Source organism: Palaemon carinicauda, chromosome 33 (assembly GCF_036898095.1).
Source record: "Palaemon carinicauda isolate YSFRI2023 chromosome 33, ASM3689809v2, whole genome shotgun sequence".
NCBI lineage: Eukaryota > Metazoa > Arthropoda > Malacostraca > Decapoda > Palaemonidae > Palaemon > Palaemon carinicauda.
This window is the reverse complement of record NC_090757.1, coordinates 83,034,029-83,047,170: the sequence shown is the minus strand read 5'-3', so window position 1 is coordinate 83,047,170 and position 13,142 is coordinate 83,034,029.

The window sequence follows — 13,142 nt, the reverse complement described above, 5'->3', positions numbered from 1 at the left end:
AGCAGCAGAATAGGAATTTCATCAAATACACAAAAGGGTGAAATTTAAAGTTGGGTAGGTAGGAAGTATACTTGTGACTGCAGAACAGTAACTTAACCTACCACAGTTATTAAGGTAAGCAAACAAAATGCCTTTTAATATTGAACCACCTCAAGCTTTTAGCGTCACTGCTGAGCCTAATTCTGTTGCAACACGATGGCAACAGTGCTGTGAGGAATTTAAGATTTATTTAGAAGCATTAGGGAACATGAAGGATGCACAAAAGAAGGCATTATTACTTCATACAGCAGGTAGGGAAGTTCGGGAAGTGTTTAAGACTTTGCAGCCTACAGATGACACAAGTGAAGCTGCAATTAAGGCTCTTACCACATAATTTGCTCCTCAAGTCAATAAATGTTTTGAAAGATACCAGTTTTCAGCGCAGGCTTATCAGAAAGAAAATGAAAGTTTAGATGCATTTGTGACTAGACTAAAAAATTTAGCCGTTTCATGTGAATTTCTAGAGTTAGAGAATGTTATCATAGATCAAGTAATTGCACATTGCACATCAGAAGAGCTAAGAAAGAAATTATTGCAAGATAAAGATTTAACATTAGAAAAGGTATTGATAACAGGCAGAGCTTTAGAAACATCAAATAGGCAAAGTCACATAATAGGTAGTTCTACAAGCAATAGAATGGAACATTCTAAAATTAATACTGTAGGTTCTAAGTGGAAAACCAATGAGAATCAGAGAAGGAATATGTCAAAGCCTAGTCAAAGAAAAGTGCCTAACACTAATGTTCATAAATATCAGAATCAGGCTTATACACAGAAACAACAGGAAAAACCCAAGTGTTTTAGGTGTGGTAAAACTGATCATCTTGCATACGAAGCAAAGAAATGCCCTGCTACTGGACAGACATGCCAGAATTGCAGAAAGCTGGGTCATTTTGCAACTGCTTGTAGATTCCCTAAACAGTACGCAAAGAAAATAAATGCTACAGTTGATACTATGGGTCAAGAGAATAATGAGGAAAATGTTCATGATAATCAGGTTAGTTCAGAAACTGATTTTGCGTTTCAACAAAGGTGCAAAGAAACATATTATGGTAGAAGTAATCATAAATGGTAAACCAATTTTGATGCAAGTTGACACAGCAGCCGATGTATCAATTATGTCTGAGAAAATGGCTAAAAGCATTCCTAATTTGTTATTAGAAGGTACAAATAGAGTTTTGAAAAGTTATAATGGTTTTGATATTCAGGTAATAGGTGCTTCGAACGTAGAAGTACAGTACAAAGAACAGAAATTAGAGAGAATGCCATTAACAGTAGTAAAAGGTAATGGACAAACTTTTTTAGGTTTAGATTGGCTACAGTATTTGAAGTTAGATTGGCCTAGTATTTTGAAGGTTGCAGGTAGACAAGATGAAAACAAAAATGAAATGTCTATGGATGATATCCTATCAGAGTTTCAAGACGTATTTGAAGATAAAATAGGTACAGTAAGGAACGCAAAGGCAATTTTAGTTTTGAAACCTGACAGTTCTCCTAGATTTTTTGCTCCGAGACCAGTACCGTATGCATTGAAAAGTGCAGTTGAAACAGAAATCAAGAGATTAGAAAGTGAAGGTTCTTGGGAAAAGGTTACATATTCAGATTGGGCTACACCATTAGTTCCTATTGTGAAGGAAAGTGGACAGGTTAGGTTATGTGGAGATTACAAAGTAACGTTAAATCCACAACTGCAAGTACCTCAACATCCCTTACCAAATCCGAAAGACATGTTTGTAACTATGTCAGGATGCAGTGTTTTTTCTAAATTAGATTTAAGACAAGCATTTCAACAGCTTCCCATGGATGAAACTTCACAAGAATTATGTACAGTAAATACATCCTTAGGTTTGTTTAGGCCAAAGAGATTACCTTATGGAGTTGCAAGTAGTCCAGCTATATGGCAACAAACTATGGATAAGATTTTTTCAGGAATGCAAGGAGTATTCATTTTTATAAATGATATTTTAATTGCGGGTAAAGACACAAGAGAACATAGAGGAAGATTGCGAACAGTTCTGAAGAAGTTGAAGGAACATAATATTAGAGTAAATAAGAACAAATGTATCTTAGAAGTTGATTCAGTGGAATACTTAGGTTTTGTAATAAATGGCAAGGGTATTCACAAAACTAAAGAGAAGATTAAAGCTGTACAATCAACAAAAGTGCCAGAAAATGTTAAGGAATTACAATCATTTCTAGGTTTAGTAACATTTTATGGGAATTTCATTCAGAATTTGTCTACAATTGCACATCCATTGTATAATTTGTTGAATAAGGGTGTAGAATGCAAGTGGACAAAAGAGTGTCAGGAATCTTTTGAAAGAATAAAAAAGGAAATAACATCACCTACATTCCTAGTACATTACCAAATGGATTTACCAGTTAAATTAGTATGTGGTGCATCAAACATAGGTTTAGGTGCAGTATTATCTCATGTAATGCCAGATGGAACAGAAAAACCAATTGCATTCACTTCTAGAGTATTGAACAAGGCAGAAAGGAATTACTCTCAAATAGAAAAGGAAGGTTTAGCATTAGTTTATGGAGTTAAAAAATTTCATATGTATCTTTATGGTAGGAAAAAGTTCACACTTGTTACAGATCATAAACCTTTATTAGCAATATTGGGTCCAAAAGCAAGTTTACCTAGGTTGGTAGCTGCAAGACTACAACGTTGGGCAGTTACGTTAGCAGCGTACCACTATGATATAGAATACCGTCCAACATCAAATATGGGTAATGCAGATGCTTTATCCAGATTACCCGTAGACAAAGCTCCAGAAGAGTATGATGACAGTGTTCTGTTAATTTCAGTATATAATGTACCAATAACTGCAAAAGATGTAGCACACAGTACCAAGCAAGATCCAGTACTTAGTAAGGTTTTGGAGAGTTTAATGACAGGTAGGGACTTATGTGGAAAGGAGGAAAATTGTAAACCGTATAAGGATATATGGTATGAACTGAGTGTGACACAAGGAATAGTGATGAGAGGTTCCAGGGTAGTTATTCCTAATTCACTGAGAAATAAGGTTTTGTCTGAAATACATGCTGATCACCAAGGTATTGGAAGATCAAAGTCAATTGCAAGAACTTTTGTATGGTGGCCAGGTGTAGATAAAGATGTGGAATGTAATATAAAGAATTGTATGAATTGTGTTATGCAACAAAACAATCCTCAATTTGCTAGAATGCACCCGTGGGAGGTAACCAGGTATCCATGGCAAAGAGTGCATATAGATTTTGCAGGTCCTTTTTTGAATTATTTGTTTTTGATAGTAGTAGATGCTTACAGTAAGTGGCCAGAAATTATCCCAATGAAGACGACAACGTCTTACGCCACAATAAAAGAGTTAATGCAAATTTTTTCAACGCATGGTATTCCAGAAAGAGTTGTTACAGATAATGGTCCACAGTTTACCTCACAAGAGTTTAAAGAATTTTGTAATGTCAATGGTATTAAGCATACATTTTCAGCTACATATCATCCATCCACTAATGGAGAGGCTGAAAGATTTGTTCAAACGTTTAAACACAATATGAAGTGTAGAAAAGCAAATGCAGGTAATATATTTTTGCATGTGTCAAAATTTTTGTTGTCTTATAGAACAACGCCGCACAGCACAACAGGTGTGACACCCTCAAATTTGTTAATGGGAAGGAGGATAAGGTGTAAGTTAGATTTGTTGTATCCAAGTTTGCAAAGTGATTTAGAAGATAAAGGGTATAAACAAGTAGCAAAGCTTCCTAATGTAAGACATTTTTTACAACACTCCAGAGAAGTGGGTACCAGGAGAGATTGTAAGAGAGATAGGAAATTTACATTATGATGTTCGTGTTGGTGATAATGTTGTAAAACGTCATGTTGATCAATTACAGCCGTTAAAGAGAAAGACAGTAGAGCATGTGAGTGTTAGAGATGAGAAACTTAAAGAAGTAGTTAGATCAAATGAGTCAAGTATTAACCAAGATGGTCCAACATCCAATGTAGATTCAGAACCAATTCATGTACCAGTACAAGATGAGGTTAAAGTGTTTCCTAATAGGATTAACAGAGGAAAGCCCCCTGAGAGATTAGATTTATGAATATTTTTACAATGTCAAGTTAAGGGGAAGGAGACTGTTATGTATTATTGTAACAATGTACTATATTGTTTCAAGTGTTTCAGGTATTGCACAACATTGCATCATATTGCATGAATAAGACATGTTATGCTTTATGCATAAGAGTAATGATTTGTTTTGGTATTAGGATTCAAACATTTGTTGATTACCTCAGATAAGATGTGATTCTTTATGATTTGTACTGGAGTAGGATTTAAGTCTTTTCAGAGCGATGCTCTTTTGTTTAGCAATGTTTTGGTTTATGAGATTTGTGTAAGACGCTCCATCTGCACTTGGGAGTCAGCTGTCACAAAGTGAAGTTCATAATGTAGTCTTTTATACATTAAACGTATTTTTATAATACCAACGTATTATTACCCATCAAGCTATATTCGACGACGTCAGATGGGATCAGCTGAGAAATAATTACTAACGATACTTCATCTATGTTCCAGGTAATTATTATGGTTAATAGAACTTCCTACCAAAGTACAAAATCCCACAAGGAGTTCATTTTACGAGCTGTTTAATTCATCTATTCAATACACAAATGAAATAAAAATAAAATTAATAGTAAACTACGGTATTTACTCTGTACTAGATCAGCTTTGTAACAATATATTGTGATTGAGCGAAATTAAGAGTACAGGGGAATCTCCGCGCTGAAAGACGGCCATATATTTTTCTTTGGATGACATGAAAGAACAAAGAAAATGGAGTGGGTTTCCTTATCTATAAAAATCTTGCAGGTAACATAGAAGAATTTTGTAGTACTAGCGATAGAACTGAAGGATTAATTATCAAACTAAGATGATGTATAAGTTGAAGATCTTTCAAACGTATGTACTGTAAACTTCCTTTACAGAGGAAAAAATAAAAACTTTACACCAAGATGTGTAGATATCTATGAAATAATATAAGACTTACTTTACATTTTTCTGGGTGATTTCAATGCTAATGTAGGTCTAAAGAAAAGAGGGAAATCAGTAGTAGGCAAATGACGGAAGAGATTTGCTTGTAGAATTTGCTGGAAAAAAAGTCTTATCATCACGAATACCTTTTTTTTTTTTTTTTTTTTTTACACAAAAAGAACCATAGATCATGAACATGGAGAAGCCCCAATGAAAATGAGAATAAAGAATCACTTTTTATTCCCAGTGAAAAGTTGATTTACTTAAAAATGTATCAGTGTAAAACAAGTAAAGGTCAAGGTACGATAAAACGTTGATAAACAGAATATTTCTAAACTAAGAGAAGAAAGAAAAAAACGAACTTGAAGAAAGAAAATAACACTTCTTTAATAAGAGAAAAATCTGATGACTTTATTTAAGCAATACAAAATAGGCACTCCCAGCTATTTGATGAAAAGAAACAAGTATAGAGGAAATGAACAGTAATTTAACAAAAGTTTACTTTAAAGGAGGAAAATGGAAATATTATCAACAAAAGAGATGGAGTAATAAAAATTGCAGATGATTTCTATACAATACTATAATAACAGTAATATAAAATATAACTTTGCTAAGAGCAATAATGAAACACATGAACTGGCACCGAGCCCAGAAGAAGGAGAAGTAAAGAAAGCATTAAAATGCATAAAAAGAGTCAAAGCAATAATAGAAGGTACCTTAACAATTGATTAAATAATAGATGTAGGAAAGGAGATTTCATACGAGTAAAACTCTGTGAATTTAACACAAAATGTCTATAAGAATGCTCTATACCTAAAGCTTAGAAAAACTTTATCATTATACTAATTCACAAAAGGGAGACATAAAAAACCTAAAAAAGAAAAATATTGTCCAATAAGTTTACTATGAGTAATATATGAAATATTTACAGAGATCATATGAGGCCGAATACATAGACAGATGAACTTTAATCAACCAGGAGAGTAGGCATGATTTAGAAGTGGGTATTCAACAACTGACCATATCCGTGTAATTAACTAGCTAATGGGAAAATCAACTGAGTATAACAAACCAGTACATATGGCATATGTAGAAAATTAGAAAATTTTGATTCTGTCAAAACTTCAGCATTAATGGAAGTCCTTTAAAAACTAGGAATTGATAAATCTTATGCTCGTACTTTTGAAGATATCTATACAAGAAATACAACCATCCTAAAATTACCCAGTGATGGAATCCAGACAGTTTAAACGAATTTAGATCGGGAAAATGAAGGAATTAATATTATTGGGGAATACCTTAACAACTTGAGATGTGCAGATGACATAGTATTTAGTGAATCATGGGAGGAATTGAAAAAAGATAATGGTAGATTTGAATAGAAAAAGCAGAAATGTAGGACTGAAATTGAATATGAGTAAAACTTAGATAATGTTCAATGAAAATGCAGCGACAACAAAATATGTTATGGACGTTTTGGGATATTTGATAAAGCTAATGGGAAAATAACCCTGGTTGAGTAATTACTTTGGTAACGTCTTCTAAATCTAACTATATTCCGGAAGTGAATCTCTCTCTCTCTCTCTCTCTCTCTCTCTCTCTCTCTCTCTCTCTCTCTCTCTCTCTCTCTCTCTCTCTCTCCTTACCTAGTATCTACAAATTACCGTTTTGTCAACCACTTTCAAGGCAGTGGAAATTTTGAGATAATATATACAAATCAACTTAGGAAATTAAATGAAATTTTCACTTCCTTTACATCCCATTTGCACATTTTTTTCTACCTAATCGCCGAAATCTTTCTAGTACTGGGCACATATTGAATTGGATTTTGCTCCAGATGTTTTAAATTCACTATGATTTCTGTATGGCTAGGGATTGGCTATAAAGACAGATGATTGAAATCCGGCAAAACTAATTTCCATTATCATAACGAGGTCTAGCAGTCAAAGAATGTAGAACTGACCACGAGACCCATTTACTTTAAGGGTCAGAATACCTTGGCGAAGATAATCGTGATGGGGTGATATCTTGACACGGGCCTTGAGCAATCCTTTATTCATTCTAATCTTTTATATGTTTATCATCATTCAAAAAGATTGTTAAAAGTTCTGGGCGCCAATCTGTTGTTACAAAGTAGTAGGCTTTCATTAGTATGCCTATTTAGATTTACACCTTCAAATCTTTCATTCAATTGCTTTGTCGTTATCCTATTTAGTAAGTTTCCTGTTCACCTGCCACAGCCCAAAGCTGGAAATAGGTTATTCTCCGACAATGACTTGCAAGGAAGCTCTTCTTTTGTTTAAAAAAAAACTAGGTAAGTCTCTCTATAACAGCTTTTCACTCAAAAGCATTTGTTTCATTTACCTTTGACTTATAGTTTTGCCATGGAACTTTATCATTATCAGAAAATCAATAAAAGTGACGAGAGGGAAAAATACTGACATCCCTAACCTCTTTACTTTTATCCTGAAAATATTGATGATATTGCCTAGTTTGGTAAAACTTCCCACAGTATTTTCCAAAATGAACAAAGAACCAACAAAGACATGCCAGTACCTAAAGGAATGGATATGCAAATTGAGAAATGTTGATACCCTTGGAGAAAGACGTCGAATAACATCTATTTTCTTTTTAACTCCCATATGCCAAATGAGACCTCAAAGATTCCATTATATCAAAAGATTATTTGAGAACAATCCAAGATTCAGTATTTTAGTATTTTGTGATTTATTGTAATACCACCAAAACAAGGTTAGAATTCTATTGATATACTTTGCTATCATTGGCCAGGAGCGAAATAAGGGTTTTTTTTACCTCTCACATTACAGGGTTATTTTGTTCCACCAGGAAGTCCAAATGCTACTCTGCCTCTGGTACATTTAGGTGTCTGCCTATTCATCACGACTTGGTGTTCAAGTCCTGCTCACGCTCGATAGTTTCTTGTAGTTTCTATAACCTCACCATTTATGTGAGCTAAGGATGGGGCTTTGGGTGAGTCTATGTGTATCCGCTGAGTTATATCTAAAAATAAAAAAAATGTGATATATAGCATTCCTTGTTCAGAGTAAGTAGCTTTATGTCGACCTAACATCTACAGGCAGTTATGTCAAAACAAAACTGCATAAGATGGCTGTCTCTAAGTTTTCTGTTAATAATGGTTTTGCCGTCCATTGGCTCTTTAAGTCAAAGAATCGGTTGGTTATATGCCAAGACAATGATCCATATGAATGACTATACTCAAAGAAATAGTGTTGAATCATTTCTAATTGTTTGTACCCAAGTTCATAATTTTAATCTAAGATACGGTCTGTTTTCCAGCAGGGCTCTAATCAATTCTTAACTCTCTACACAGCTAAGGAAGCTAAATGTCTAATGTTTACTTTTATTCTTATCGGTCATCGGGTCAAATCCTTGTCTGGGCATAAATATTTTTCTCTAAAGAAATTTTCCTACTAGTCATAAACCCAGAGCAGAGCGAATTCAATAAAAGAAAAAAAAATCTGTGATTTATTTGAAAAAAAAAATAAAAAAAATCGCGAGACAGTGTTAGGAATTATCATAAAAACGGCCAACTGTTTCTTTGATTCAATTCAGTTGTAATGGTGGAGATGGATTGATTTCGGCTTTTAGTATAAAGGGATTAAATCAGTTAAATCAATTCTTATCTCACTTTGCAGTCGATTGAGTTAAATGACTAATGTTTACTCTATTTTTTTTTCGGACATAGGTTTGACTCCTTATCTCGGCAGAAATATTTATCACTATTGGAATTTCTCATAGGTCTGAGATCCCATGGCAGATAAAATTTTATATTAAAGAGTATTTGTGGCATATTTGAAAACAAGAAAATCACGTGTTAATGATTTATTTTTAATAAAAACGGCTGTGTTACATTAATTCCAGTCAGTTGTAATGATGGAGTTAGGTTCGTTTCTATTCCAGTATCCAGAATTCAACAGGGTTAGAGCAGATTTTGAATCATTTATCTCTCCTTCCATCCAAATGGGGTAAATGTCTAATGTTTACGATTATTTCTATCGGTCATAATTGTGACACCTTGTTTGAGCAGAAATATTTATCACTAGAAGAATTTCCCTATGGATCTGTGATCATATGGCATTGTGAATTCGATATTAAATATCATTTATGACTTCTTTAAAAAAGATAAAAAAAAAAAAAACCCACACGTGTTAGTAATTAAATTATCCAAAATATGGCCCAGTGTTACATTTCAATCAGTTATAATGGTGGAAATGGTGACTTGGATTCCAAGTACAATTTGGCACGATTTGGGATCAATCGTATCTTTCTTTGCAGCCAATTGGTCTTATGTCTAATGTTTACTCGTATATCTATCAGTATATCTATCACTAGAGGAATTTCCTTGTAGGTCTGAGATTCCATGGCATTGTGAATTTGATATTAAAGAGTATTTTGTGGCTTACATTAAAATTTGACAAACAAAATCAGTTCTGGTGACGAAATTATCATACACACACACACACACACACATACATATATATATATATATATATATTTATATATATATATATATATATATATACACACACACACACACACACACACATATATATATATATATATATACATACACACAGACACACACACACACACACACATATATATATATATATATATATACTGTGTATATATTATATAAGTAGGCTATATATATGTACATATTTATTTCGCTGACTTTGGAAGGGAAAGGCAGATTGCACTACAGCATGGCAGCTGCATAAGCAGGAAAACCCAGCAAAGGACCGGGAAGAGAGCTACTTCAAGAGGATGCACGGAATCGAGAACATTCGCTGTTTTCATTACTTGACATTCGGACAAAGATTAAAGGCCCTTCTTTGTCGGGTTGGGTTTTGGGGATCTTTTCTTCCGGAGCCACCGTGGAAGAATGTTTTCATCTTCAAAGTAATTTATCAAGTAATTTGTAACTATTAAAAATTAAAATATCAAAATTTCTTCACAAACATTCATATTTTGAAATTAATTTCTGTTACTCTACCCTTCATATTCAAGTGTATTTCCGTTATTCAATGCAGCTCTAATGAAAGATATGAAATAATGACTGAAACTTCAATCAGCGGAATAGTTGCAACGGAACAGCATACAAGAGATTTTCTATTTCACCCTTCGAAGATTAAGAGTTGTCATTAAATGACAGAAGCCACATTTTTATCCATATATAATTATAGTCACACAATTCAAAGACTGTACTGAAGAATCGTTTCTGAAAGTTAATGGGTACAAAGATCATTGCCCTCAACAAGAGTACAGTTGCAGAGGGGAAAGCCTCTCATTTCAAGATAATTGGAGTATCTGGTTACAGCCCTGATAAAACAACTTTGAACTCATCACAGTAATGGAACTGTGCACGTCGTTGGAAAGGGAAGTTAGGCTATTGCCTGGCAGTCAAATCAATAGGAAATCCCAACAAACAAACGGGAAAAGAGCCATCCAAGAGGAAACTGTGAATTGTGGCAATATTACTCAAGTACTGAATAGCTGTTACCTTCTTAGGGAGGTGATGGACACCTTCAGGAGTGATGCGGTGTCCTAAGAATGATACTTCGTTGGTGGAAGAGGTAAACTTGTCATATTGGACTACAAGGACGTTCTATTCTAGGCGGTCGAGAATGATGCGTAGGTGAAGGAGGTATTCCTCTTTGGAGGAAGTGAGCACAAGTATGTCGTCCACGTAACATATTTAGAAGGGGAAGTCCCGTAAGATACCATCTATGAGGCGTTGAAAAGAGGCCTTAGCATTACAAAGGCTAAAATAGGAAAAATAGAAAGTGTACATAGCAAAATGGGTGGTGATGGCGGTCTTGGCAATGTCTCTTAGGTTTATGGTAACTTGATAATACCCCTTCAAAATTCCAAGCATGGAGAAAACCTTCCCTTTGTTCAAGTAGGAGGTAATGCCAGTGATGTTAGGGAGGGAGTAGTGATCCAGTTCTGTCTGCATGCTTAGAAACCTTTGAGGACTACAGCCATGAGCTTGAGGGCTTTTGGCAAAGGCCCATTTCTTCCATTTTGGTGAACATTTGTATGGTGGCTGCCAAATGATCCGTTGCTAGACCTCTGAATTTGGCGAACATTGGGGTCCTGTCATCTCGATATGGTGATAAATACCGTGCTTAGAGGGAACCATGGGCATTTGGCAAAGTTCAGAATGGGACACTTCTAGGTACAATGAGAGGAGGTGGGCGTAGGCCTACATTGGTGTGCTTATGTTGAGTGCGAGGTCAGAGTGAGTGGGTTGAAGAGGCGTCTTGCCTTGCCTTATTCCCTCATTCTATGTTTGGGTTCCCTCAGGTCCCTCAGTGTGAGGCACCTCGTATATCCACCAGAGAATTGCTAATGCATCTTCCGGTGTACTTTGCATCTTCCAGTCTTGGATGGTCTGGGATGCATCTTAGGTATTTATCGAGCTTATTCTTAAACACATCTACGCTCACTCCTGATATGTTTCTTAGATGAGCTGGCAGTGCATTAAATAGTCGCTGCATTATCAATGCTGGTGCATAGTGGATTAATGTTCTGTGCGCCTTCCTTAGTCTTCCTGGTATATTTTTGGCACTATTATTCTACTTCGGCTTGCTCTTTCTGATATTTTTAGCTCCATGATGTTTTTAGTAATTCCTTCTATTTGCTTCCATGCTTGTATTATCATGTAGCGTTCTCTTCTCCTTTCTAGACTGTATAGTTTTAAAAACTGCAGTCTTTCCCAGTGGTCAAGGTCCTCAACTTCTTCTATTCTAGCAGTATAGGACCTTTGTACACTCTCTATTTGTGCAATATCCTTTTGGTAGTGTGGGTACCATATCACATTGCAGTACTCGAGTGTACTACGTATATAAGATTTGTAAAGCATAATCATGTGTTCAGCTTTTCTTGTTTTAAAGTGTCTGAATAACATTCCCATTTTTGCTTTACATTTAGCCAACAGTGTTGCTATTTGGTCGTTGCATAACATATTCCTATTTAACATTACACCAAGGTCTTTAATTGCTCCCCTGTTTGTGATTGTCTTGTTATTAGGTCCCTTGTATGCATATACCATTCCTTCTCTGTTTCCATAATTTATTGATTCGAATTTATCGAAGTTAAATACCATCCTATTTATCTCCGCCCATTCATATATTTTGTTTAGATCTCTTTGTAGTGAGTTCCTATCTTCATCACAAGTAATTTCTCTACTTATTCTTGTGCCATCTGCAAAACTTCTCACTACAGAGTTTTTAACATCACAGTCTATGCCTGAGATCATAATAACAAACAGCAGTGCAGGTAATACCGTACTGTGACGGCGCCGGGTAAGGGTGTGAACTCAAAGGCAGATTGGAAATGAATGAGTTATATTATTGTGGAACACTCTTCTTATATACAAAACCTTAAGGCAACAGGACATAACAAATTCACAAGACAGACAATATTACAGAGGAAAAACCAGACAGGAATTTTCATGTTCGTTTTAGTGCGAGGCAAGAGCGAAGATACAAGCATAATATATATAAATGGAATTATGTACAATTGTGTGAAACACGGTTGGTACATGGCTCCCCCCCTAAAAATGACATACTGTACATGTTAAATAGGGCGCCCTGATCTAGAGAGCGAACTGTAGGCGGGTCATCTGGCAGAAGATAAGCAGGTTTTAGACGATCAATGGAGACCCAGTCTTCTTTGCCCTGAATGTTTAGGAGGAATGCTTTCGGACTGCGTTGGATCACAAGGAAAGGGCCCGTGTAAGGGGGCGTTAGTGGTGGCTTGCTGGTGTCGTTGCGCAGGAAGACATGCGTTGCAGAGTGCAAGTCTGTTGGTATGTGATGCTTCGCTGGGTGCTTGTAAGTCTGGCGGCACGGAGTAAATTTTCCCACGACGTGACGTATGCGCTGGAGATCGTCGGAGGAGGTTGTAGAAGGAAAAAATTCGGCAGGGACGACCAACGGGTCGCCATACACCATTTCGGCTGCCGAGACGTCGAGGGCGTCTTTAGGAGTGGTCCTTAGTCCAAGGAGGACCCAGGGAAGCTGAGTAAACCAGTTGCAA